Source organism: Petaurus breviceps, unplaced genomic scaffold, assembly GCF_028583685.1.
Source record: "Petaurus breviceps papuanus isolate PSGF00001 unplaced genomic scaffold, PetGlider_PUasm1.0 220, whole genome shotgun sequence".
NCBI lineage: Eukaryota > Metazoa > Chordata > Mammalia > Diprotodontia > Petauridae > Petaurus > Petaurus breviceps.
Window position 1 is genome coordinate 23,367,007 of NW_027185876.1, and position 12,257 is coordinate 23,379,263.

General features: G+C 36.0%; 1 protein-coding gene across 3 annotated transcripts in view; it reads right to left on the minus strand.

Annotated features, from left to right (window-relative positions):
• KIFAP3 (kinesin associated protein 3) overlaps positions 1 to 12,257 on the minus strand; it is a 204,541-nt gene that overhangs the window by 189,709 nt on the left and 2,575 nt on the right. The gene's annotated exons all lie outside the window — the stretch shown is intronic.

Consider the following 12,257-nt stretch of genomic DNA (forward strand, 5'->3'; position numbering starts at 1 on the left):
GTTCTATTAAATTTGACACCACTGCTTCAGACTATGACTCCCCCGAGAACAGGCACTGTATTTTTGTCTTTTTTTGTGTAACTCCATCACTTAGCAGAGTGATTAGGCACTTAACAAATGGTATTCACAAATTCATTTGCTGTCAATTCTTGCTTTTTCTTTCATCATACCTAAGAACTGCTTCTCTCCTTAGTTTCCTGGGGTACCAACCCCAGACTAATCCTTATCTAGCACGCTCTCTCCAGTTAAGGTGGACATGTGGTAGTCTAGAAATAGAAAAAAGTCACTTGGAAAGGACAGTGGAACCCAGAAGAAGGTCTGGAAAAAGTAAAATGTTAAGTCTGACTATAGTAGCTACTTGGACTCTCCCTGCAGCAGAGTCTAAAATAGGCACACTGTGAAAGAAACAGACTTCTTCCAAACATGGGGCTCATAAGCCTCCACAGAAAATAGGCAGTAAGGGCTGAGGAAGGGATATAGTAGCAGTAGGCCTTCTGAAGGGAAAGGATTAACTGTAAAGCATATTTTCAGCAAGTACACCAAGGAAAACTCAGAAGAGGAATTAAGGCTGACAAAAGCTCAATGAAAAGGGAGAAATGAAAATTCAAAGAAATGGTATACCTCCACAGTTAAGTATCTTAAAACAAGGGAAATGGAATCATAACCTCTGAAAGAAAGTAAAGAATGAATAGCAAATTTTGCAAGCACCCTTCAAATCATATTATATTTATATGTATTATATATATTATATCATATATGTATATGATATTATACATATATATATATATATATAAAATCATATTCCATAATCCCTAGAGTAGTTTGTAAGAACAATCAAATAATTGAAAATGTAGGGGAAATAAAAACACAAATTAAAGCTCTTAAGGGATAAATCATCAAATCTAACCAGACTAGAGAAGTTAAAGGAGACATTCTCTATGGCAGCAGAGTATCTGAAAAAGAACATGACAGAATTTGAATGAAAAAAAAAATTCAAAACTAAAAGGAAAAATGTTGGAACAATATAAAAAACAACAAAAAAGGTAGAACATATGAGAGGTTCTACAAAATGAGAATAACTGACCTAAACTGAATATAGGATGTAAAAAGAATCTAAGGATTAATTTTCTTCCAGGAAAAAAAATGAAAAGGAAAATATGGATACCAAACTTGAAGAAACCATACAGAAAATTACCTAGAAATATTAGAAGCGGATGGCAAAGTTCAAAAATGAAGGAATTCACAGGACACTAACTGAAAAGAACCTCAAGTTTAAACTTTTTTATTTTTTGCCTTTTGGAGGGCAATTGGGGTTAAGTAACTTGCCCAAGATTACACGGCTAGTTTTTTTGTGTGGCTGTTAAGTGTCTGAGGCTGGAACCTAACTCGGGTCCTCCTGACTCAGGGCCGGCACTTTACTCACTGTGCCACCTAGCCACCCCTCAAGTTTAAATTTCTATGAAACACTGTACTCAAATTACAGAACTATGTCATCAAAGAAGAAATCTTATAGGCAACAAAGAAAAAAATCCATTAAATTCCCACAAAAAAGTCAGAATTGTGCAGGATTACTCCATAGTTACAAAAAACAAAATAAAACAAAACCAACCACCAAGGAAAAAGGAACATCATATTTCAAAAACAAAGGCTTCTGTCTTGCAACCCAAAATATTATTTTATAAAGTGACTTACTCTCTGGACTTCTCTATCTCCATCCTAGTGTGGAGAAAACTATATATACACTGAGACTTACTCTCCTGACTAGTGACTCCCTAAGTTCAAGACACCATTTTATAAGTGGCTCCAGGTCTCCTCACTTGACTACAAGGTGTAAATGTTTAACACCTGACTCTCTGAAACAAAACAAAACAAACAAAAAAGATGTATCTACAACTACTTTTAAATTTAATCTGCATTAACATTTTATCCATCACTTTCTTAACTCTAGAAAATCATCAAAACATAAATTGAACACTGATTTGCAGCATTTGCCAATTTCTTTTTTTTTTTTTTAAGCAATTGGGGTTAAGTAACTTGCCCAAGGTTACATGGCCAGTTTTTTTGTGTGGGTGTTAAATGTCTGACGCTGTAACCAATCTCGGGTGAGCCAATATGAGCTGGCTCCAGCACACCCCTGTTTCATTCTCAATTTAATTCACTCTCCAGACTTCTTCTTCTTGGCAACTAACTTACTCCAATGCAGGTAGCCTTTAAAATTTTTTTAAAAATCTCACATTATCAGAGTAACAGCAATTAAGGCAAAGATAGCATCAATGACTTAAAGAATCTAAGGAACAAAATGTAGAACAGAAAAAAAAAGTTAAAAATAGTGAATATTTCTAGAAGAAAAATATTATACTTTCATTAACAAATCAATTACCAGAAATTAAATTATGTAAAAGAAGAAATGAGAATTCAAAGAAAACTGATGAACATCTACAACAATACAAAATTTCAAAGCAAAATAAGAACTCAAAATCTTAACTCAATTTCTGAAAAGGAAAACAAACACACCATACTGACTTGCAAAAAGGAAAAAAAAGCCTCGGTCATTTGTACTTACAAATTAACTCTATCAAACATTTAGAGAGGAATTTATGCTTATGCTACAAAATTCTTCTCAAAAATAAAGGCCAACAATACTCTACCAAACTTTTTTTTTATTAGTTATCTGGTCCTGATACCCAAACCAGAGAGAGACAAAGAAGAAAAGAAAACTATAATTCATACAATGGAGGAACAAATAGTTTGACAATAGAGAAAAAACGATAAGCATAGGTAATCACATAAACAATAAAGATAATAAAAGCAAACAATTGTTTCAATAAATTAAAAAAAGGAACTTTTAGACAAAGTATAATACTCGTATATAAGATTTAAAAGCCCTTAAAAGCATAGGGCATGGAAGTACCTTTCCCTTAATAAGTTCAAAAGGATATTATTAAATCAAAAGCTAGTATTGTTTGCAAAGAAGAAGCACTAATGCTTTTCTAATAGAAAAAGTTTAAAATAGCAATACACCCTCTCCATTATTATTTGAAATGATTCTATAAATGCAAGCTATAGCAATAAGCCAAAAAAAGGGAAAAGTAAAGATATGCACATTGCAAAGGAGATTCAAAATTATACCTATATACACATGATATTGTTTGATAGTGTACTTAGAAAATACTCCAGAGAATCAAAAAAGAAACTGAGACAACTGATAGTTATCACAAGAATTCAGGATACCAAAAAAGTAAATGAAAATCAGCTTTTCTAAAAAGTACTACACTGATTTAGAGATTAACGATATACTAAAATCAAAGTACCAAGGGGATTTTCATTGCACAGACAAAATAATAAAATTCATTTGGAAGAACTAAAGTCTAGAATACCAAAGGATTTTTTTTTAAGTATAAAGAGAATGTATAAGCATTACCAGAACTCAAACTATATATTAACACAGCAGTCCTCAAAATTATTTAGTATGCATTAAAAAACAGAAAATAGATCAGCAGAATAGACTAGATAAGAAACAGAAGTAAAAAGAATAGTCCAGTGTTTGTAAAGTCTAAGAACATAAGTGTTATATAGGGAATTGACCATTTCTTGACAAAAAAAAAATGCTAGGAAAACCAGAAAGCAATTTGGTAGAAATTAGGTTTAGCCCAACATCTTACACCAGGGACCACAGTAAGTTCAAAACAGATGTGCAACATTAATATAAAAGAATTTTTTAAAAATTACAAGAAAATGAAGTTAAAGTACCTCTAGAGGAATAATCCTAAATTGAATATGGTGTATAGATTGAAGTGATCGGAACAAACAGAAGAATTTTAGAAAAGTATCATAAAAAACAACTTTGAAAGTTTTCTAAGAACTCTGATCAACAGAGATCAACTATGATTTCAGTGGACAAACGATGAAGAAAGGTACCCAACTCCAGACAAAGAGGTCAAAGTAGAAAATAAGGCTATATTTTTGGACATGGCAAATGTGTAAATTTATTTTGCTAGATTATGCTCATGGGTTACAAGGAATGACAAAGAATATATTTTTCTTGTTTTATTATGAGGTAGTTTGGGGGGAAAAAGAATCTCAGTGCTCTATCCACTGTACCACCTAGCTGCCCTAGCAATAAAATACTGCATACTAATAAGGGGAAAAAAAAACCTTAAGATAGTAATTTTTCTCATAACCAAGTTTTGCTTCCTTGCTTCCATCTGCATGCAAGTCCTAGGAAGACAAAGTCCAGGATTTAGTCACTATTAATACCATAAATATACACAATTTCTTTTTAAAAGTTAAAATATAACCAAATACTTAACCCAAATTTTACAATAAGGTACTTTAAACACCCCATAAAAGAAAAAGTTCATTCTTTTTCTCTGATACGAAGGAAGGGTCAAAAAATTTTATAAAGATTTTCCAGATTTGCAAGGGTACTTCAACCCTAACCCTTGCACATGTGGAAGTGATAACTGTACTTCATCACTCAATAATCTCTTTTCCTTTAATATTCACTCAATCCTTCTCCACCATCCAATCAAAATTCTGACCTCTTTTCTACCAAGGATAGGTAAATAAGAGACTCTAGGAGACTCCCCTTCATTCCCCAAAGAGTTCAGTAACTAGCTCTCACTGTGTCTCTCTTCCCCAACTTCTGCCCTCATACTAGGGGACTTCAACATATAAAGATATTCTCTTTAGTTCTCAGATCCTCAGCTTGTTCATTTCCCATTACCTACTCCTTTACCTCAGCTATGCAATGAGATATTGATATTTCCATCATCCACAAATATACTACTCTCGTGTTAATGAATGCTTGAATGTCCTTTTCTGATCAAAGTCTGTCATCATTCTACCTCTCCCCCTGCCTTGCAATCCGAAACACTGTTCTTTGTTCTCATTCTGACCTCCAATCCCTCCCAGGCCATCAACCCTGCACTGTCTATACTCTCCTTCTTGCCTCATCTTGATCCCTTAGTGGATGAGTTCAATTCTGCACTATCTTCTTCTCTTGGATCCCTTGCCACCTGCTCCTGTCATTGATCTTGTCCCAAACAAGTCTCAGGCCTGGATTATTCCCATCTTTTGCCTTCATTCTTACCTGCATGCTGCTAAATGATGCTAGAGAAAATCATGAAACCATGCTGATTGGAACCACTACAAATTTATGTTATGTAATCTCACCTGGACCCTCAACGCTGCAAAACAATCCTTTCACACTTCCCTGACTCACTCACTAGTGGCTTTTAAAACCTTTTCACACACATCCCCCCAAAGCCTTCTATACCTCCTTGTTCTTCCACCCTCTTAGCCGTGAACTTTGCTTCCTATTTCACTGAAAAAATTGAGGCCACTGAGAGCTCCCTCTTCTCTCCTCCTACTAAAACTTGCATCTTCCAAATGCCTTCTGCCACTATGTCCCCCTTCACTGGTCTCACATACTGAGGTAGCTCTTCTTGCAAAGCAAATCTCTCTACATGTACAAGTGATCCCATTCCATTCTGTATTCTCCATCTATCATCCACACTCTCTCACTTATTTTCAGTCTCTCCTTGTCTACTAGCTGCTTTTCTGCAAACAAACATGCCCATGTTTTCTCCATCCCTATGAGCTTTATCCCATCTCTCTTCCCCTTTTGTGGCTAAGCTCCTTGAGAAGGATGTCTACAAAAGATGCCTCAAGTTCCTCTCTTCTGAACTCTCTAAGCCCGGCTTTTGTAACCTCATCATTCAACTGAAACTCCTGTCTCTAAAGTCACTAATGACCTCTTTAACTGACAAATCTAATAGACTTTTTCTCAATCTTCATCCTTCTTAACCTCTCTGCAGTCTTTGACACTGTGAAGCCCCTTCTTCTTGATACTTCTATGCAGATTTTCATGACATGACTCTGCTGCTCTGCCTCCTATTTATCCAAATACTTCTGGGTTTTCTTTGCTGGATCTTCAGCTGGGTCACACCCAGGGTTCTGTTCCTGAGCCCACTTCTCTTCTTCCACTATACTAATTCACTTGGTGACACATCAGCTCCCATGAACTGAAATATCATCTCCATCCTTATTATTTTCAAATCTACTTATTCAGCCCTACCTCTCTGCTGTCCTCTGATCTTGTATCTCTCTAACTGTCTTTCAGACATCTCAAATTGGATGTTCTACAGACAACTTAAATCCAGTATACCCAAAATTGAATTCATTATCTTTCTCCCCAAACCCTTCCCTCTTCCTAACTTCCCTATGATTGTCAAGTGTACCACCATTCTCCCAGTTATCCAGGTTCACAACATAGTCTTGACTACTCACTCAAGTGCTTAATAAATGTTTATTGAATAATCTATACATACATTTTCAAGATATCCAGACAAGTCTGTCTGTGCATACCCACATATAATGTATATATGTACACACATATGTATATATGTACACATATACATATGCATACACATGGATACATATACACATAAAGGCTGTGGGCTCTCAAATACATTTTCCCCCAATACAAAGCTAAAAACCCATAAACTGATTACTGACATTGGGCTTATTAACACAATAATTCTAATGAACTAGAAAAAGAAAAAAAAAGGAAAAAGAATTAAGTAGAAATAAAACTACATGTATAAGAAACAAATATACTTAGTGCTTCATAAATGCTTGTTGATATATTTCTTTGTCCTCCGCCACTCTCCTACCCCACTTACTTCTCTCCTGGCCCCACTCTCCAAGGCCAGTGCTAAGTATGTGAAAGATGGTAATAAATATTTGTTGAACAGAATTTTATTATTAATAGTTCAGCTATTATGCATAATTCCATGTCCATATGGTAGAACTAGCAATTCAAAAGGGATAGATAATCTATAATTTCTAAAGTAATACAGGTGATGCATTACCCCCCACATCTACTACTCAGGAAAAGACTGGCTCAATTAAGAATAGAACTTATGGTAGGTTACCTAGTCACTAAAAACAGCTTACCAGGAAACTTCCTCATTAAATACTTCTGGAAAAGTATTTTCTAAGTAATTTCACAGTAAGAAAATGGTGATGGGAAGTCTCTGGCTTAAATGTTTTAAACTCATTTTAAAATCAGGTTATTATTTTATAACAGAGTAGTCATATTGGAGGAAGGAGCATTAGGTATGTTTATATAATGTTATTAAACATTATTCTTTAGTCTGGGAATTTCAACCACATGTCCCTTCAGCATTCTCATTCTAAACCAGTTATATCCTTTAAGGATAGAGAATCCTGGATAGATGGAGCTTACTAAATCTGAAGGTGTATTAAAAAGTGTTCTAACTATCCCTTGCCCTTAATGCTTCCACAAATTTATGAAATATCAATAATAGAACATGTTCCATCTCTTTGGAGGTTCATGCTACATCAAAAATAATTGTCCTTCTTTCCTATATTGTAATTCCTTAAAAGTAATTTGAAGCTCATCTACTACATTAGTTATTTACTTTGAAGATATTGCATAATATTTTTTCCAGATACTACCACATTCAACTCTTAAAACATTAATGGGAGAGAAGAATTAGTTGAACTGAGGGAGAGAAGATTATGTGTTACTGTTTACTACTTATGGAATTTTTTAAAAATTGTGAACCTGTATCTTAGTAAATAATTTCATAAAAGGGATGTAGGGATGTAAGCCATGGCATCAACCTGATTATATGAAAGTAGAAATAGAGGAAAAATGGCTGGGACAATGGAAAATATTGCTATGTTTTGGTCCAAGAGAATATCTATTATATCTCAGGTCTGCTAATTAAGTGGAAGCCACAGGAATCCTGGAAATAGAAACTTGGTAAGTTATCTTCCAGAGAGTACATACATGTTGAGGGAAGTGAGAAATCAAATTGTTAGAAAACATACTAGGAGCAATATGGTTCGCAGAGAGAATAGATGCTAAATGCAGTCCAAGGAAATAAGTAGAGAATTCAAAAGGTCACTAGGAAGGGCAGAGCAAACCATTAATCAAACTAATGAATCTGCTTTAAGCAAACCTTCCAAGCCTGCATTAAGAAAAGGTAAGAGCGAGATATTTACAGGATCCAGAACCATTGAGTTGGTAAGATGGATTTGAAGTTAGGACAGAACGAAGTTCAAATCTTGCCTCTGACCTCACGAGCTGTGCAACCATTAGTATGTCATGTCATTTTTCTGAGTTTCAATTGTCTCATCCATAAAATGGAGAGAATATTTGTTAAGTACCTACTTTACCAGGTTACTGTACAGGGCAAATCAAACGTATACAAAGCATTTAAAGCACTGTATTAATGTCAGCTGCTATCATTTGAAGGAGGCAACTGCAGTGTAAAAAAGGGTTAAAAGCCCAGAGGAGAAATATTTGGAGTTTTGATAGGGAAGGCTTTTCTTCCCTTGCCCCCCACCCCGGCCAAATGGGGGGCTTCTGTTGGTCCACAGTCAACAAAACTGCAGGGGCTTCTTGCAGGTCTAAAATTCAAAGGAAGTCTAAGTGGAGGAACTAGAAAGGAAAATATCTGCCATTGATCTGGGGATCTGAAAATTGAAGCTACGTTTACAAGATCATAGGTTATTTCTAGGTCATGAGTTGAATGAGATTCCAGACCATTTACTACAATCTCTCTCTTTTTTTTTTTATAGATGAGCAAACAGAAAGGTCACATAACTTTGTACAAAAGTTAACACGGATACCGTGCAACAAAGTTGAGACTTAAACCCACATCACTAGAATCTAGGTTTACCTCTTCTAGTCCTATTCACATATAGGTAAACTGAGCTGGAGGAAGCCATTCAACTCATAATAAAAATTAATGTTATCTAATCTCGACTAGGCCCTGAATGCACCAAAGCAATATTTCTTTTATTTCCTTTATACTGGTTCTTTCCAAAATGTCTACAAATGTGTATTTCTCTCAATCTTAAAAAAACTTCTTATAACTGTCTTCCCTTCCTCAGCCAAATTCCTAGAAAAAGGAATTCACTGCTTCTACTTCCTCAAGTCTTTTTCACTCAATGCTGTTCTCTACTAAAAGTTATCACATTGATTTTTCTAAAGTCTAGGTCTGACCATGCCACCCATCTATGCAATGAGCTCCAGTGGCTCCCAGAAAGCAAACTGAAACTATGCTCCAAAAATTACTAAACTGCATACTCTCTGATCCATTTCTAGGCTTATACCACCCAAAATCAATCTAAAAGACAAGGACCCATAGACAAAAATATTTGTAGCAGATATTTTATTCCAGTAAATACCTGGAAATTAAAGAGTTGCCTATTAAGAAGGTAAATGGATGAAAAAGTTATAGTATATGAATGCTCTAAGATACAACAAAGTGGACCGTTTCAAAGAAACCTGCTAAGACTTACATGAACTGATTCAGAATGGAGTAGAACCAAAACAATGTATATTAGGACAACATTATAAAAACTGGGAATTGGAGAACAAAATGGCACAAGGAAGGAAACAATACCAGCTCTATCCCACTACTGATCAATCCAATTGCTAAACAATTCACTCTTTGGACAAGCAGTAAATAAGATTTAGATCTAGATTTCCTTAGGGATGAAGGTGAAAGGCTTTAGATTTCCTTGGTAAATTTCCCTCTACAAGAAATGTAAAAGTTATAGAATTCACCCTAAAAGCCTCCACTGCCCTCAGCAAGAAGAAATCTCCTGAGTCATCAAAGTGAAACTGACAAACTCCAACTTGAAAGTAAGAAGCAAACAACCTAATGTAGATATGATGAAGAAAAAGTTCCACAAAGTGAGGGTTGATTAAAAAAATACTTTGAAAGAACAAGACTAGGGCTCTCCCACCAGAGAAAGACATCCTCAGATTAAATGATTATAGAAAAGGCCTCTCTCGCATTATCCAAAGGAAAGGACTTGAACTAAAGCTGGACACAAAAAGCTTTGGGGTTTACATAGTGAAGGAAAAGGTCCAACAAAAGACAACCAAAGCAAATGAAAGGTTATCAATTTGATTTTATTTCCACAGTAAGGGATACCTAGAACTCAACTACTGAGGACTCAACACCATGAGTAAAAATAACCAGCTAGCTAGGTGAATGAAAGAATGAACAAATGAATGAAAAAAGGGAGCTTTACGATGCCTGGGATGCCCAAGGCATAGTAAAGACATCCCTAAGGGAAGATACCTGTAATCAAAACTTAAAAAAAAATAACTTGTCCACATGTAAGGTTATGGGATTTAAAGATCTTCCATGTCCCTTGAATTTGCTGATGTAGCAGGAAGGGGTGGGGCAAGAGGAAGCCAAAGCCAAGCTAGAGCTCCTGAGGCAACTGGAAGCATGGAGGCTGCAGCGGTGGCAGCAGTGGCACCAGCAGCAGCATGGCAGAGCAAACTCCTGCTTTTGAGCCAGCCAGAATTTCTGCTAAGGACTCCTGCTGAGGACTGCCAGGGACGGGAACTTGGGGGGGCCGGAACTGCTGGGAGCAAGCTTCTTAGACACTGAGCAGTTGCTGTGAGTGGGGAGAGGAGTACCTTTGCCTGAGGTACCCTGTTCTGTTTTGAAGGCTTGAGAATGTGGGTCTTTACTACATTAACTACATGTGCCAACTTCATAACTACTGTGATGGCCTTGACTTTATGGTTTTGGGACTCAGTTTTCTGGTATTTGAATATATGTTCTAGCTTTATTCCCCATGTAGACAGCCTGGTATATTTTATGATTAATAACCATATCAGCATACTTATAGGTACCGTAGGCATTGTGAATATTACCGTGTTTCCCCGATAATAAGACACTGTCTTCTTAATTTTTTTGGACAGAAAAACACCAGAGGGCTTATTTTCAGGGGAGGGCTTATTTTAATGAACATTGACAGCAATTTTAATAAACAGGTAAATGTGAACAAAAAAATGTACCTTTATTCAATAATGAATTCAATAAAGAACAGGATGACGCGCTCACTGCTGCAGCTCTGATTGGATGCAGCTCGGAGAGCGGCGTGCGTTTCATGGGGGGGGGAACGGTGCATACAGAGGGTACCGTAATGTAGCGTGTAGCGCAGGGGATCACTTTCACTACAGTAGCAATCTCAATAGGGCTTATTTTCAGGGGAGGGCTTATTTTAGAGGAATCTTACACAGTAAGGGGAGGGCTTATTTTTGGGATAGGTCTTATTATCGGGGAAACACAGTACATTGTTGATATAACATTAAGAACAATTAGAATTCCTCAAAGAAATGATGTTGATTAAAAAAAATTATTTATTTTTAGTTTTCAACATTCACTTCCATAAGTTTTAAATTTTCTCCCCCTTCCCTCTTCTCTCCCTCCCCAAGATGGCTTGCAATCTGATATGGGTTCTACACATACATTTCTATTAAATGCATTTTCACATTAGTCATGTTGCATGAAAGAATTATAACAAATGGGAAAAACCAAGAGAAAGAAAAAAAAACCAAAATAAAACAAAACAAAAAAGAAAATAGTCTGCTTCATTCTGCATTCTGACGCCATAGTTCTTTCTCTGGAGGTGGATGGCATTTTCCATTGTGTGTCCTTTGGAATTGTTTTAGGTCCTTACATTGCTGAGAAGGGCTAATTCTATCAAAATCTGTCCTTGCACATTGTGGCTGTTACTGTGTACAATGTTCTCCTGGTTCTGCTCCACTCAGATGATGTAAGATTTTTTAAAAAGATATAAAAGAAATGAGAACTATGGAGTGGAGAAATGGTTGGTTGGTTGTTTTCCTTTGTTCTTGAAGAGGACCAAAATGATATCACTATGCTGGAGTCAAGTTACAGTGTGTCCAACTGTGGCTGATCAGACCACTATGAGCTTGGAATGCTCTACGACAGGTCGGACATAAATAGTACATGTGAACATTTGGGGTGGATTCTCTAAATCTGCACATCTTGCTTTCTTGTTGAGCTACTTCAATTCTGCTTTGCTCACAGAGCACATCACCTTCTCTGATGAGGGCACACCAAGCTGGGCAGTCCTGTTCCAGTGTCTCCCATGTCACACAATCAATTTCAAAGTTCTTAAGAGAGACCTTAAGAGTGTCTTTGTATCACTTCTTCTGACCACAACAGAAAAAAAGATAAACAGCTTAATAGCTTTTAAGTAAACTTTACTCATGTAACTAACTTCCTAAAAATCAAAATGGAACAAATGGAAATTAATGACTCTTAAGAGGCAACAAGAATTCTTGAAACAGTCAACAGAGTGAGAGAATCCAATAAATTATAAGATATCTCATATTAAAAAAAAGCCGAGAAGGAAACTAGACCAAGGAGAGAGAATTTAAG